The following is a 16,195-nucleotide window of genomic DNA, read 5'->3' as shown; positions in this document are numbered from 1 at the left end:
CCGGCCTAGGGTTTGGTGGGCCTGTGCCCCTCCTCTGGCGGTTCTCGTGTGTTCTGGATGCTTCCGGGCAAAATAGGAACCTGGGCGTTGATTTCGTCCAATTCCGAGAATATTTCGTTACTAGGATTTCTGAAACCAAAAACAGCAGAAAATAGGAACTGGCACTTCGGCATCTTGTTAATAGGTTAGTTCCAGAAAATGCACGAATATGACATAAAGTGTGCATAAAACATGTAGATATCATCAATAATGTGGCATGGAACATAAGAAATTATCGATACGTCGGAGACGTATCAACCATTGATATGTTAGTGCATTTGGCTCTGAACCTAGCAAGATTTGGATATGTTGCTGGATTTGGATATGAACCCTAGATTTGTTGGAACCCTAGATATGAAATTTTACATGTATGTGTTGAAGTGGCTATGTATGTGTTGAAATGGGTATGTAAGTGTTGAATGTGTATGTGTAGGAACCCTAGATATGTTAGTGGATTTGGATATGAACCCTAGATTTGGATATGTTGGTGGATTTGGATATGAACCCTAGATTTGTTGGAACCCTAGATATAAAATGGCTATGTATGTGTTCAAATTCTATGTATGTATGTCTTGAAATGTATAATATTTGCCTAGCAAATGCATTCAAATGTGTTACATATGCCTAGTATTCTTGGTTGAATAACTCATATTTGTTAGGAATGCCTAGATATGAATGTATGTGTGATGGCTTATTTGGATATATCCTCATGTATGTGTTGCTCATATTTGGTATGAATGGCTCATAATATGTTGTATTTGTGTAAACATGTAGGATGGTGTGGCTCCTGGATGAAGAGTACGAAAGGGAACACTGGGCTGTTCATATGATGGAGAGGACAACGGATCTTCACCCTTTGAAGATTCGTTACCATGGCACAGTGGATATACCGTATGACGAGAGGTACACGGAGTTCATCCAGCCTACCGGTCTTATGCCGTTCATATCCCTTGTAAGCCGTGGGGGGCCACACATGAACCCCTCGGCACTCACCGCCCTTGTCGACCGGTGGAGGCCGGAGACTCACACCTTCCACTTGAGGGCCGGCGAGATGGCCCCTACTCTCCAGGATGTTTCCATGATCCTTGGACTACCTATTCAGGGCGAGCCACTGTGTATGAACACAGCTTCTGATGGGTGGCGCCAGCAGATGGAGGTGCTTATTGGCAGGGCTCCTCCGCCGCCAGCAGATCCAAAGAAGAGAGCTCCCGCCGGCGCGTCTTTCTCTTGGATCAGGACTAACTTTGCAGAATGCCCGGAAGAGGCCGACGAGGACACTCGGAGGACGTACGCCCGCGTGTACTTATGGTACATGATTTCGAGGACTCTCTTTCCTGACAGTGGGGGGAAGCTGGCCCATTGGTGTTGGCTGAAGGCGCTTACGGTGTTGGATAACCGGTGGAGTTGGGGAACAACGGGACTTGCCTACCTCTACCGGCAGGTGATGATTTGCTCTATGTACTATTTTCCTATAGTAGTGTGCTAGACAAAGTACTAACCAAATGTCTTATGTGCGCAGTTGGACGAAGCTTGTCGCAGGACTGGGAGCAGGACTAGGAGCGGCGGTATTGGTGGATGCATGCTCCTACTTTCCGTATGGAGCTGGGACCGCCTATCAGTTGGGCGGCCTAGGACACTCAACGAGAGGCCATGGCCTCATCACCCGAACAACCCTGATCGGGAGCCCACTTGGGCATACCTTTGGGACAATGTCTCGGAGATGACGAGCGATCCAATTGTCATGTACAGGCAGTACACTGCGGAGTTGGACACTCTTACCGCTGAGCAGGTAACCGATCACTCTTTTGCAATCCTAGTTTTCATTGATTCTACGGTCATGTTCTAAATTCTGAGATATTTGTATGTTGCAGGTGGAATGGGAGCCATATGGTAGCTACTACCATATTGGCTCGGGGATGGCTGACCTCAACCACAAGTGCACGGAGGAGGCGCGGTTCTGGCGTATGCGCTGCCCACTCATATGCATGTGGCTTGTTGAACACCACCAGCCGCAAAGAGTGATGAGACAGTTTGGGCTGTATCAGGAGTGCCCACCTCAGTGGCAAGACACGGACAAGGCGCTTCATAGGTAAACTTCTGGAATCATGCGATGGAAGATTCTTCATAGAAGAGGTACAAACTAACTTGTTGATTCTTGCAGGCTTGATAGACAGCGGCAGAGGAAGATCACATCATAGCGGCCACGTCGCAGCGTTCCTACACTGTTTGGAAGCGACACGGAATGCTGGCCCTGAGCAGATTGTGCCTCACGACTTCGCCGCTTTCAACAACTACCTCGAGTGGTTCCATGAGAACACGCGTATCGAGTTAGTTAAGCACGCGTATCCTGAGGAGATCTTGGACGACCCCATCCAGTTCGATGAGGTTGGGCAAACCAGCACGACACCTTTGCTCGCAGAGGGAGATCGACTTCTATTGCTTCCGAGCTGAACTTCGTGGTAATGGATTCTCTCACTAACTAGTACATCATCTACATTGCCATTTGCTCGCTTCAATTGTGTAATGCTATGTTTGTCACAGCGGGAGGAGATCCAAAAAACAGCTGAGGAGTGCGAGGTTATGTGGGAGCAGAGCGGGACAGATGACAAGCCTGTCGGACCGTTGCGGTATTTCATTAAGGTATGATCACCAACTTTGAATGTACGCTACTATGATGTGGTGGCTTTGTAACCATGAATGGCATGACGCAGAACACTGCACGAAAGATGCGGCTGTTAGCCAGCTTGCTAGGTTGTCGGGAAGCCGAAATCGCTACATCTTCCTCTTCAGAAGAGCGGGAGGTATGGACTATTTTGTTGCTGTCAAGCATGTTCTTACTAATTTCAACTTTTGTAATCTCATGTGTTCATGTTTGTGAAGATTCCTGAGGACGAGCTAATTCTGAGTCAAGGCATACTTCCAAAGTGTACCTCCAAGCAAGCCCCACGGCCAGCTTACCAGTTGAAGCTAAGGGGCAAGGGTCCAAACCGGTACACTCCGGAAGATTATGTCAACCGGGGAAAGAAGGTTGTCACTGAGGAGGATGAGGGGCCGCCGCGGAGATCAGCTTTGTCGAGGATGAGGAACGACGAGCCGTTCTCTTCAGAGTAGGAGGAGCAGGAGGAGCAGCAGGAGCAGCAGGAGCAGCAGCAGGAGCAGCCACGGCAGCGGACGAAGAGGATGGCCATCCGGAAGCAGCCCGCGAGGACGGCACGTTGAGGACGATACTAGGATGTGCTACGTGTTGTTCTGAACTCTATCCTCATAAGTATCGATTTGTGAACCCTATGTCATTTCGAACCATGGTCTGTAATGCTACTTGTTGTTTGAATCTACGTGCTACAATGTGACCTATGAAGTGTTATATGTGTACGTCATGAAATTGCTACTTGTTGTGTCCAATGTTGTACTCATAATTGTTGGAGTTTGGTAGGATTTTCCATGTTTTTAACACAAGTCAATGTGTGGCGCCCTCCACACTGGCGCCACACTGCACTGTGTGGCGCCCGTGGCATCAGCGCCACACATGCCAACTTATATAAACTTTTGGGTCGAAAACATCCAGGGGCTCCGGACGATAAGTCCTTAGCCGTTTTCGCGAGCCTCTATGTGTGGCGCCCGAGGCATCGGCGCCACACGTGCTACTGTGGCGCACGTGGCGTCGGCGCCACACATTGAGCCTCGCAAAACTGCTAAGTCCCAGACGAATTGTCTCACAGTATGTTTTGGGCAATTACAAGTGCATGTGTGGCGCCGTTGGGAGGGGCGCCACACATGCTGCCACGTCGGATGGGCGCACCAGCTCAGCGGCGAGGGGGCCACGTCGGCTGGGACAGTGGCGCCGGCAGGAGGGGCGCCACATGGGCATGTGTGGCGCCACACAAAAGGGTTAGATTGGTGAAATAGTTTCGCCGGAGGGTCATTCTGTGCTTTTCTTTCACTTTTGGGTTATTTTTGTGCAAATCGCCACCACTGCCCGTCTGCCCCGAGCCCCCGACATAGCTTCCGCAAATCGAAACCCCCCTGTCACCGCCGCAGGCGCCCTCGAACAGGCCCCGGCCCCCTTTTCCCAATCCTCCTCCTCAAGGCCTCAAATCGAGCTTCTCCCCGCGCGCGTGTGGTCGTGGACGGGCAGGCGACAAGACAGCGACGGTCGACGGCCGGACGACGTCCAGCTCGAGCAGCGCGGAAGCACGGCCGCTAGCATCATCATGATGCAGAAGCCGGGGTTTCATTCCCCATTTCGAAAAAAAGCAGTAGGAAGGTAATTTGGAAATGCTTGTACTGTGCTGTGCGCCTGTGCCTGTCAGCCTGTATTTCCTGTGTACAAGAACATAACAGAGAATGAATATATGTCAATCTGTGCACCGTTTTTTCTTATTCACGGTGATTTGGTTGGGATTGCAGACACACTTGAACATGAAGAAGAATGGCGACATTGCGCTCCTTTTCTCAGAAACATGAAGCTAAATCAAAGAACCTTATGGTTGAAGAACAACCCGGGAGCAACAAGAAGAGAAACCACAAGTCTAAACCGAGGTTCAGATATTAGAGATGGATTTTGGGACTGAAAATGAATATGCAGACGAAGCACCATCCTCACCCACACATCCCGATTCAAGTGCAAGGTCATATGATATTCATCTCCTTCTGGGCAATCCGGGGAAAAAGGATTGCTATTTCACGGTATGAAGTTAATGATCAAGATGTTGTTCGGAGAGGATATATTGCAAAAGGTCCATGCCAACCATATGCACATGATTTCCCTACTAGAAACATATATGGTAGAAACCGACGCTTCATTTTTGTTTGGTTTGAAAGGTACAAGTGGCTAGAATATAGTACCTCAAAGGATGTTGGGTTTTGCTTTGTGTGCTATCTGTTCAAATAGGAAAAAAATGGGGGCCATCGGGTTGATACATTTGTTAATAAGGGTTGGAGAAATTGGAACAAACCCGGTGCACTAGACAAACATTTGGGGGTTATAGTAGTGTTCACAACCAAGCTCAAGAGAAGTACAACTTATTTGTGATGCCCAATACATCAATTGACAATGTTATCGTGAAGGTGTCTAAAGAAGATCTGCGCCTTTATATGGAAAGGCTAACTTATCCACTTAGATGCTTGAGATTTCTTTTGAATCAATGATTGGCATGCCGTGGACATGATGAGAGTGAAGAATCAACTAACAAGGCTAACTTTCTTGAACTTTTGGCCTGCGGAAAATAATGAAGATGTTAGCAAGGTTTTTTTGAAGAATGCTCCGAAAAATTCTTGATTGACTAGTTGAGTGATCCAAGTGCAAATAATTGAATATTGTGCAGCGAAAACTACTAGGAAAGTTATTGATGATCTTGGTGATGACAACTATGCAATTCTAGCGGATGAGTCTAGTGATGTCTCTCACAAAGAACAACTAGCTCTTTGCTTACGTTTATGTTGATAAATTGGGAAGAGTATGTGAGCGGTTTCTTGGTGTTGTTCATGTTGCCAATACAACCTCTTTGTCTCTCAAAGGTGGAATTGCTGACTTTACTTGATGATCAACATTTGACTCTTACTCAAGTTCGTGGACAAGGCTATGATGGGGCTTACGTTATGTTGATAAATTGGGAAGAGTATGTGAGCGGTTGATGGCTCCCAAGTGCAAGAGATCAATTATAGTACTTTTTAATAAAGAAAAGTTTTTGAGGAGCTGAAGGTATTTCTCATCAAAAATAATAAGAAAGTAGTAATAATAAATTAATGGTTTTAGTATTTTGGATATTTAGTTTGCAAATAAAAATAAAGTGCGAAAAAGTAAATAGCAAAGAAGTAAATGCTCTCGATGAGAGAAAAATCAAATCCTCTACGCAGCAAGAAGATAAGCTCAAGTGTGTATGCTTATACGAGATAAAAGTTCCCGATGGCTGCATGGATTCACTAGCATCTGAGATCTAAAACACATGGAAAATATTTTGTCAAGCTTTATTCAATTAGGGGCGGAGCCTTAGTTAGGTGCATCCATAAACATATGCAAATACATTCCTTATGATGGGTCCTAGAGCCATTTTCATGTGCAAGTATAGGAATCATTAAGACATAAATGTCCCATCATACCAATAACATTTAGGGTCCCCGACATAAACCCCTCTAATGCAACCTATAGTGTTGGAAGACGGTTTCTGTCATTCCGATCCCTCCAACACTAATGCATTACATCAAAGGGCAGCCCTATGAGATCATATAGGTGAAGTAATATGTACTCAACGTTCACATAAAACCATCATAGAACAACATAAAAGATAGAAAACTTGACCAAATACTCATTGCACATCATATAGAATCATAGACAGATCATCCTATGCCCTCAGGAACGTGGGGAAATACTCACAAGTGACAAACATAATATGGTCCAGAGGCATAATGGTTCCAACATAATCTAAATATATAATCTCCCCACCAAATAATGATAAAGTACCAATCACGAACATGCAATAGCACTAAAAACAATATCCGAGGTTCAATTCAACACAAACTATGAGGGGGGTGACGTCGATCTCGTAGATGGAGATGGTGGTGATGATGGTGCTTGTGGAGATGTCGACGGAGATGCCGCCTCCCAAGCTAAGGAGGAGTGGCAATGTCGATGGTGTCGCTTTCCCAATCACCGGAGGCACCGATGCAGCAGGATCTGCCCTCTCCCAGAGTAGGAGAGGACTTCCGCCTTTGCCGCCGCCTCAATAAATCTCGGGAAAATATGGCTTTGGTGTTTGGGTGAAACGGAGCGTGTGAAATAAAAGAGGAACCGAAACGATGCCCGAGGTGCAAACGGGCATGGGTGGCGCAACCAGAAGGTTGGGTCGCGCCACCTGGTGCCGTTTGCACCTCGTACACTACAAGAAAAGTTTTGATCTACAACGTCAAAATTTTCATGAGGTAATGGCCCTTTTCCATCGCCTGTGAGCTTAACCCGACGATATGGGTTCTGTGGTGCATACTGCGGCAGGTAAGGGCTTACCACAGATTTTTCGGTGCGTAGCGTTTGGGCACCCTTTGGCCACGGAAAATCGAACCGTTGCAAAATATTTTTCGGGAGGCACGTGGCAGCCGCCGTTAACTGCCCGTTAACGCCGTTAACCGGCTGAAAACCCGTGGTAGATGGTAGGCCCACACAAGGCCTGCCACGTCTTAAGCAGGTCGGGCCAGCTGACTTAGTTTGACCGGTTAACTATATAACTAGGCTGGTCAATTCGGTACGTGGGCCGGGCCTAACTTCTCAGATTGACTGGTCAAAACCTAAATGGGTCTGCCTACTAAGCACGTGGGTCGGGCCAAATGTCTTCGTTTGACCGGGCAACATGATAACTGGGTTGGCCCAGTGAGCAAGTGGGCCGGGTCGAATGTCTTCATTTGATAGGTCAACGGGACAAGCAGGCCAGCCTAATAAGCATGTGGGTCGGGCCAAATGTCTTATTTTGACAGATCAACGGGACAAACGGGTCGGCCCAATAAGCATGTGGGCCGGGCGAATGTCTTTGTTTGACCGGTCAACAGGATAACTGGGCCAGCCGATTAAGCACATGGGCCGGGCTTACTGTCTTTGTTTGACCAGTCAGCGGGATAACTGGGTCTGCCCGTTTAGGTGGTGGGCCGGGCTAAATTCGTTTGTTTGACCGGTCAAGTGATAATTTTAATGGCCCAATTCGTTAAAGAGTCGGCCCTCTGTAATCTTTTGTCCGATCAACATGTTTATCGGGTCAGCTCGTTTAGTTGGTGGGTCAGCCCATTGGCCCATTACATAATACATTTGTGCGCCTAGTAAGACCCAATAGCCTTGTTGCACCGAGATGCGTGTTGCCCATTGTTATTTATTGGGCTAGCCCATCTGTGATGTGCTATCTTAGCATGCCGGCATGTAAGACGCTTTAGGATTTTTCAGGCCCCATCTGTGATTTCGCTTAATTGGGTCATTGCCGGGATGTGAATTTATGATTTAGTTTACGCCAATATTGACCGGTTATACTCTGAGAATATTTACGCATCACATTATTTCAGTTGAATAGTTTCACTTACCACAAGCACCATAGAAAAAATGCGTGAAAGAACCATAAAATAAAGAACCTTGCTTAAAATAAAGAACCTTGCTTATAAAATAAAGAACCTTGCACCATCACGGTTTCGGCTCACAAGATTCATATTGTAGCTCACGGTATACGGGACATTTTGTCGTTCCGGCCACAATCCCTCTCGCTTATAATTAGCTCACACCCATACACCGGGTAATTAGGCAACCAAGGCAGCTTGTTCTTCTGTATTCGCTTGCTGATAGTCAGACAACTTGCGAAGTATATAAATCGGTGAATCTCGGTATCTTTACTAGTATTATATTTTAGTTGATCGTACGTCATACAACGTGTTTGATGAAGGAGATTCGGAGCATCCGAACCGTTCAATGAAATCTCAGGGTCTCCGCTTAATATCCAATGGTTCAATCACATTTGATAGCAAGTTGTGGCTCCTTCCATTTGTCAACGCTGATGGTATCAATTAATTAGGAAAAATAGCCTTAATTATTGCTAATCGAAGCATTCCAACTATCATGCCAAATACTACGGAGTAGCCATAATTCTTGCTAATCAAATCAGCCATAATTCTTCACTTAATATGCAACCGCCAGTTATGGTAACTTGCCCCTCCTTCCTTTGTGAACGTGTATCTTCAATCATGGTTAATCACGACAAGATATATTTCCTTTCCGTAATCACCACTAATAATAAAAGATCCAGAAAGTCTCATCCGGCCATCCAAACAATCTACACCATCCACACACCTTAATCCAACGTCTCATATTGTCTCAATGATGTATTGTCTGTCCAAGCAAATCGCCAGGGAAACTACCGCTAACCACGATTAGAGCATCTCCAGGAGCTCATCTATATGGACATGTATAGCAAATATAGAGGACAGACCCCCAAAAACTGTCTCCAGCAGCACATGTATATGGACATGGGTCGATACATGACCATCCAGCTCTCGGGTGCGTCCTCCACTTCTGGGTGACCAAGCCGGGATCATCGCTCCCTCGCCCGCGCGATTCCGCTCACCTCCCACGCGATTCCGCCTGGCTTCCGCGCGAATCGGAAGCTGCAGGCGACGAGGAGGAGGACGCCGGCGCCTGTCCGCGACTCGCCGAAGGTACGCGCTGTACCTTTTTTTTGCATCGCCGCACGGTAGGTAGGATGGGGACGGCGGCGGCGCTGGAAGTAGGGCCCGGGCTGGGGCAGCGCAGGCGAGATGGGGACGGAGGCGGCGCTGGATGTAGGGCCCGGGGCGGCGCAGGCGAGATGGGGCGACGGGGCGGCCGAGATGGGGCGACGGGGGCGGCCGAGATGGGGGCCGTGCTGGGAAGAAGCAGGGGAGGAGGGGGTGGCGGCGGGCATGGGAGCCGGCGCCATGGTGGTAGGGAGCAAGGGAGCAGGGGGCGGCGGAGGGCAGGGGTCGATTTTTCTGCTTTGCCACTGCCTTGGTACTGCATCGCATGGAAATTTTTGTACTGCTTTGCTATGAATACATTTCTGCTGTGAATTGATTTTGTGTAGACACTAAATTGTGATGTTGTTTATTGTAGATGGACAATTCAGAGATAAACAACTCACCGGCACCTACTTGTGGATCTTTTTTGGACCTGTTGAATACTGGTTCCGGTGACATGAATTGGGGTGACACACAAATTTTAGCCCAATTGGAGAACAAGTGACAACGCCAATTGCAAATGTTGTTGCATATGGTAAACCCAAACCGAGTAGAAAGGGTGTCTCGAAGGGGAAAAATTGGTCAAGTCTTGAGAACAAGGTGTTGATAGAATCATGGGTTAAATAAATTACGGGACATCCTAAACCTGTGCATAAAAAAGGTAAATGAGACACGGTACTAAAAATATACAAACACAGAGTAGTGTTCTAATGACAAACCTTCGCCGAAATAAGTGCTCGGGGTAGCGAGGATTTGTTTTGAAGTAATCATCCCAGAGAAGAACAAATCCGGCATCTCTTCCTCTGTCGATTATCTGACGTCCAATCTTGGAACCGCCACGGCGTCGGGCTTTTCCCTGCTCTTCCTCCTCGGCGATTGCTGCCATAATAAGTTCATCGCCGCCTGATGAAGACGAAGATGAATTCATCATCATATCCCAAGAGGTGATCATTGTATCGTGAGAGAGTGGATAGAGAGCAAAGAAGCTACAACCATGAATGTAGTGAGAGAGCTGGGAGATGGTGGTATATATAGATACAAAAATATAGCTGTTGGAATATAGCCGTTGGAAATATAGCCATTGGAAATATAGCCGTTGGGAATCTAACTGTTCAAAAAATAGAGCCGTTGGAAAAAATCTGTTAAATAGTAGTTATAGGATATATTAAAATATAGGAGAGAGAATATAGATGTCCTGGTTATAGATGATCTGCTGGAAAACTAGAAACATCTAAAAAGGAATCTTTATAGATGATCCTCTATATGGAGATATAGAGGACCAAATTCGTTGCATACCGGCGGCAACTTATACAATGGTTCAATGTTCAGATAAAAACTAGAAGTAATACGTCGTTGCATACCTAGGATTCGGTCATCAAGGGCACCTCCGGACCGGTCATGGCCAAATGACCATGTCGACCAAATCCAGTTTCTTCATTGTGAGTTACTTATTTCAACCCCATAGTGTCTGGATTTACCATGCCCCCCCGTAGGATTTTGTCTCATATTTAGAGTTTTAGTTTTTCTGCAGGTACCAAGGAAAACCCGCAGAAAAATAGCCACATGAAGCATGGAATATTTTAGTTTCCAATATAATATAGTTGTCACACTGGAAGATTCCAGTGTTAACATCCAGTCATGTAGAGGTAAATTTTGTTTTTGTTGATCAAATTCAGATTACAAGGGTGTATTTTACTTGACTTCATAAACAGTGACGATCCTGAGTTAAGAAGACCAAGTGAATGTGTAGGTTTCCAGTGCTTTTAGTTTGTTAACATTCCATGAGTTCATGGTGAGTGAGCAGGGTTCTTTAGTTTCCTTAATTACTATAAAAATGTGATCCTTCCACACAAAAAGCTGTCTGTAATATGATCATTTTGTATATTTACACCTCACCATCTCCTTTCTTACTTATTATCACTTTATTTACCAGAACCATTTGGATTCATATTGTACATTTTTATAATTTTTGCTCTACATATGTACTGCTAGCCTTCTTCTTATACGCAATGTCACTATGACAAGTTCGTCTTTAAATGCAGAAATCGTGGGAAAAGGGTTTTCAGTTTCCATGCAAAGGAAATGTGTAGGCTGAAACAAGTAGTGTTGTAAAAATATGATGGCCAGAGATTGTGAACCATTTTGGTTGATTTTCCTCTTTAGTGTGACAGCAGCATAAAGTAATTCATATTGAACATATTTATAACACCTCCTCTGTGTTGAAATCTGTGTTTCTAGGGTGAATAATTGGATTTGAGTGGATTGTGAATAGATATGGGTTAAACTCTTTACCATGCTTTAATTAGATCAAGTTGAATGGGAGACCCTGAATAATATGAATTAATATTATTATTATGCTATTGTTGCATATGCTCCCTCTTCATTGTCCACAATAGGATCTTAGTTTTAGAAGGCACACATGACATGCTATATCGTGTACTTCCCATCTACCATTTTTTATGCAGTGACCAAGTCCACGATCAATATATGATGGGCTACAAAAAATTTCTTGCACTCCCCATTTAGATGTTCCTAACCGTTTTGACAACAACCAGGTAGGTGGCACTGGGAAGGGGGTGACAGTGTTTAGGCATTGGAGACGACACCACAGGGGACATGTCTGCATATTGATAATATACAATAGAATCACCCTCCAATTCCAGTGATGGTGATGATGTTATCGTCTTGCCCTATATGCTGTCTGATTTCAAGCCACCATTTGAAAAATAATGTTACTAGAATACAGAAAAATGTTATGGATGAGTGACCTCGAATCAATTGTTATCAATCAGGTATTATTGCATCCTCCTACAACTCAACATTTTGGTTTTCCCTTTAAGCATCATTTATCATAATATTTTCTCTTCACTAACAATCTTTGTTTATGTTTCCATGCAATATTGTAGGGCATGATCCTTGTCTACCATGAAACAAAAGGAAGCCCTGGACACTATACTTGCATGTTACATTTTGCTATACTTGCATGTTACCCGTCTACGATTTTTTGTAACCAGCTCATAAATTGTGCATTCAGTTTTGTGTTGTTGAAGACATGTGCAACTCTTTGCTTCCATAGCAACCAGAAGATCATAGATCTCCTAACTATGCATCTTGTACTGAATAAACAGAAATGACTATAAATGTCATCAAGTACTGCATCAGTTCATCAGTAGCTTATTGTGTTACTCCATTACACTTGGTTTAGATTACAGCCATCAAAGAAATAAAAAAATATTGGAAACACACAAAAAAAGTACTGTCCTTTACTTTCTGCTCCTTTAATAACCACAAAAAAGATTGACACTTAATGCATGAGAAGAAAGGGAAATTCTGAGTCCATTGGTTCCATGTCTGAATGACAAACATGTACCCTGCATCTCACAGCAGGTGATGCATTTCTATTCCGTTATATTTTTGCATAGTGGTATGTAGCTAGCGCCCAAACACCATTATCGGAGGTAACTAAGGAAAGTAATCATCATACATGGAATTTATCTTCTCAAATATTCTCTCTGTGAAATACCATTATCTATTTGAAGGAAACCAATCACAATTATCTCGATGAATGGTTCAGTAAATCGTTGAGTCCCTATCTAAGGAAACTAATCATGGAATTTTGGGGAACCGGTCATGGAATTTTGGGAAATTTATCACGTAACTGTTTGTCAAATTAGTAGGCACAAACCTTCTCCGGAGCAGCTGGAACCGCCGCAGCAACACTCGAGGCCTCAAACCTCTTCATCGCATCGTCAATCCTTCGAGTTCGGGTCTATTTCCTGCGGTGGAATCCAGGGTGGTGCGTGACAGTGGAAGGGAGGTTGGAGCGGAGCATAATGGTGGAAGGGAGGACTGGGTGGCCCGCCGGTAGTGGGGGCGGCCGACGGAGGAGATCCAGCGCCGATGTGGAATAGGTGCCGCCAGCAAGGAGGTGCACCGGCGTCGATACGGAACATGTTCGCGTTTGACGACCTGACTACGGCGAGCGGCGGAGGGAGATGCAGATGGAGGTAGAGCTCCAGCGTCGGACACCCTCTCCGAGGAGCGGCGGCACGCTGTCATCCTTGACGCGAAGAAAGATGATCATTTGAATCAGACGTGTTTTCGGAACATTTGGAACTAGAGATGGGTATTTTTGTAAAAACGAATTACTATATATGGTGCACATGTTATATCGGGACGTACGTAGTATTTTTTGCATATGTTTACGACCTGAGGAATTTTCTTTGGTACGCTTACTTAACTAGCATTAAAATAAAGCCGACGAAAATAACGAAACATATACCAGCGAGTTCGATGTGGAACAGGTTCGTGCTTGAGTTTGACAATCGGACGATGGTGGACGGTGGAGGAAGCTACAGATGGCGGCAGAGATGCAGCATAGACACCCTCTCAGAGTAGGAGTTGGCGCGCGGTCATCCCCGACGCGAAGAAAGTTGATGATTTGAATCAGATATGTTTTCAAAACATTTAGAATTAAGGAAGAGTTTTTGTAAAAATGAATTACTATATACATGTTGGACATGTTATTTTGGAATCGTAGGGAGTATTTATTTTACTGGATGTGAGTTGATACACGTGATTTTTGCAGGCATTGTATTGATATGCTGCGAGGAAACATATGGTAGCTGTAGCAACGCACGGACATTCAACTAGTAAAAAAGTAGTGTGGGACTAAAGATGTGTCGTGGTGTCGTATGGCTTCCATTGAACAAATCGACTGCAAGCATCGAAGCAACCAGGCCTGTACCAGGCCTGGATCTTCTTGTCCACCGTTCCTGTAATACATGGGCCTATTGAAGTTGTCCAGCTTATTATGGCCCATCAAGCCTAGCACTCTGGCCGTGACTGTGGTAGACTACGAGACTTTTAATACCACCTCGTTAACCTGGTGGCCGAGGGACCTTCTTCTCCCCTGGATCTCAGCTCAGGCGATGCCTTCCTGGCCGGTCGTAGTGGTGAGGAGGTGAGGCAACCTGATGCTGTTAGGCCTGCTTTTTCTCTGCTCCTGGCCAACCATGGTGGCGAGGAGGAGCTTGAGAAAAGTTGGCTGCTTTTGTCTCTTGGGGAGGGATCTTACCCTCTCTGCTGGTGGAGCTGCTCCTCCAGCGCGTCTCTCTATTCATCCTCTCTGCCTCGCCGTGGTGGTGAGAGGAGAGGTGGAGGTTGGACGAGCTGGACCTCTGCTCATCAGCGCCTGCCTACAGGGTGCTATGGAGCTTCTTCGGTGAATCTCTTCTGTGCGGAACACGTGCCGCTCCTCGTCGACGGCACGATCTTAGGCCGGCATGGCGGCCCATCTGCAACCTCCAAGTCGGAGGCTCTTCTTCGCTCTGTTCGCCGGAGCTCGTCGCCTCTCCACCGCCAAGTGGTTCGTCCCCGGAGGAGGAGAAGCGGCCGGCGGATCAGCAGCATCGCCGGAAGTATGCTATCGAGCATATCAGCATCGTATCTCGACGGCAGCGTCTCGAGGTCGCCGGCGAATGGTGGTGGTGGCACCCAGGGACCCGATTGCTTTTTCAATTTCTGTCTCAGGGTGTTTTCTGTAATTTGGGAGGGCCTTTCTTCAAATTTAGGTTTTCCGGTGCAAGAGATGCCTGAGGACTTCCCTGTAAATTTGTACCCACCACGTGTGATGGAATGAAAGCTCCTGGGCCTTCTAGGCCTTTCTTTGTTCAAAAAAAAAATACCACCTCGTTAACTTGAAGAGACCGTGCTCGCGCGACGTAGGAAATTGTTTCTTTTGTCAGCGGGACGGACGGGCGGACGACGGAAATACACAGAGGGAACGGACCAAACGAAGAAAACATTAGCTCCTTTATTAGTAGGTATATATATAGATATAAATAATTATGATTTATTTTTCTGCATCGTGGCGACCAAATGGTTTTTATGGAAGGGTGAAAAAGCATATGCTAAATTAAAAATTACATATATTTTATTGGCTCTTTTGTATGAGCTGAATCGAGGTTCGCACAGACAAATTATTCAGTCACCTCCACACACGATATTTCTAGCATGATACATCGCATAAATAATTTTGATTGCATGCATTTCTCACTTCGCGCAGCAGCAGGTGGAACTATTGTCTGGTAAGCAAGCGCTTTTATCCTTGTCATAACCTCGGCTAACGCAGTAAGCCCTACACAAAAGGTTGCCATTAAGTTCTACCGGGGGCGCACAACCTTCCGCAGCAACACATAATTTGCCTGTTGTACCTATATGCATAATCAAGTAGTACAACCTAATTAGCTCCGACAAATACTAGTAGCGATGTAGAGATAAATAGCAAGAACTTTCTATTACATCCAAATATGAGTACCGATATCATGAAAGAACGAACAAATGAAGAAAGACCGACCTATGTTCGGCCCTGCTGCATGGCATGACAAGAAAGTAGACATCACCACAAGAGCTAGGAACCACAGGGTCCGTGTGTGGTTCATGATACGTGCCATGAGAAGTAGTTAGCTATTCTTCGTCCAGTACTGCTGGTCGATGTCAGTATTCCACCGAACTCATGTTCCTTGTGCTGGCGTTTATGTACACTGGAAAATCTAATCTTAGAGATTAATGCGCAATCAAATTCTGGAGTGAATAGATTGATTCTTGCCTTATATAGTTTCCTGGCATATTAATGCCGGTTATACCAATAAATTATTGCCATTTTATCGTCTTATGTGTTAATGTTTCCTTATCTTTACCCAGTAACAACAAAAAAAAGGTTTTTTACGGCTTTTTTTGTCCAACTTAAAACTGTTCATGGATTTGACAGAAATTACCCAATGTGCCATCCTAAGACATGCGCCGTCCAGTTCGTTTTGTTACCCATTCCTAGCCTGGACTACCTCCAACCGAGTACAATTCCTGCGAAGGAAATGAGGAGTCGTTTTCGTACAGGACTCATCTCGCACCCAGAGGCGCG

The 16,195-nt window shown here is 45.5% G+C and overlaps 2 long non-coding RNA genes across 2 annotated transcripts; one reads left to right on the top strand and one right to left on the bottom strand.

Moving 5' to 3' along the window:
• Positions 1 to 10,583: 10,583 nt before the first annotated feature.
• On the top strand, positions 10,584 to 12,402 carry LOC127309744 (uncharacterized). Its single transcript, XR_007857311.1, has 3 exons — positions 10,584 to 10,712; positions 10,794 to 12,065; positions 12,180 to 12,402. It is a non-coding gene; the product is annotated as an uncharacterized lncRNA (long non-coding RNA).
• A 2,784-nt stretch (positions 12,403 to 15,186) lies between these two features.
• LOC127309745 (uncharacterized) lies at positions 15,187 to 15,769 on the bottom strand. Its single transcript, XR_007857312.1, has 2 exons — positions 15,632 to 15,769; positions 15,187 to 15,488 (listed from the first exon to the last, which is right to left on the bottom strand). It is a non-coding gene; the product is annotated as an uncharacterized lncRNA (long non-coding RNA).
• Between the last annotated feature and the right edge of the window lie 426 nt (positions 15,770 to 16,195).

The sequence above is a fragment of the Lolium perenne genome, chromosome 6 (assembly GCF_019359855.2).
Source record: "Lolium perenne isolate Kyuss_39 chromosome 6, Kyuss_2.0, whole genome shotgun sequence".
NCBI lineage: Eukaryota > Viridiplantae > Streptophyta > Magnoliopsida > Poales > Poaceae > Lolium > Lolium perenne.
This window is presented reverse-complemented; position numbering and strand designations above follow the sequence as displayed.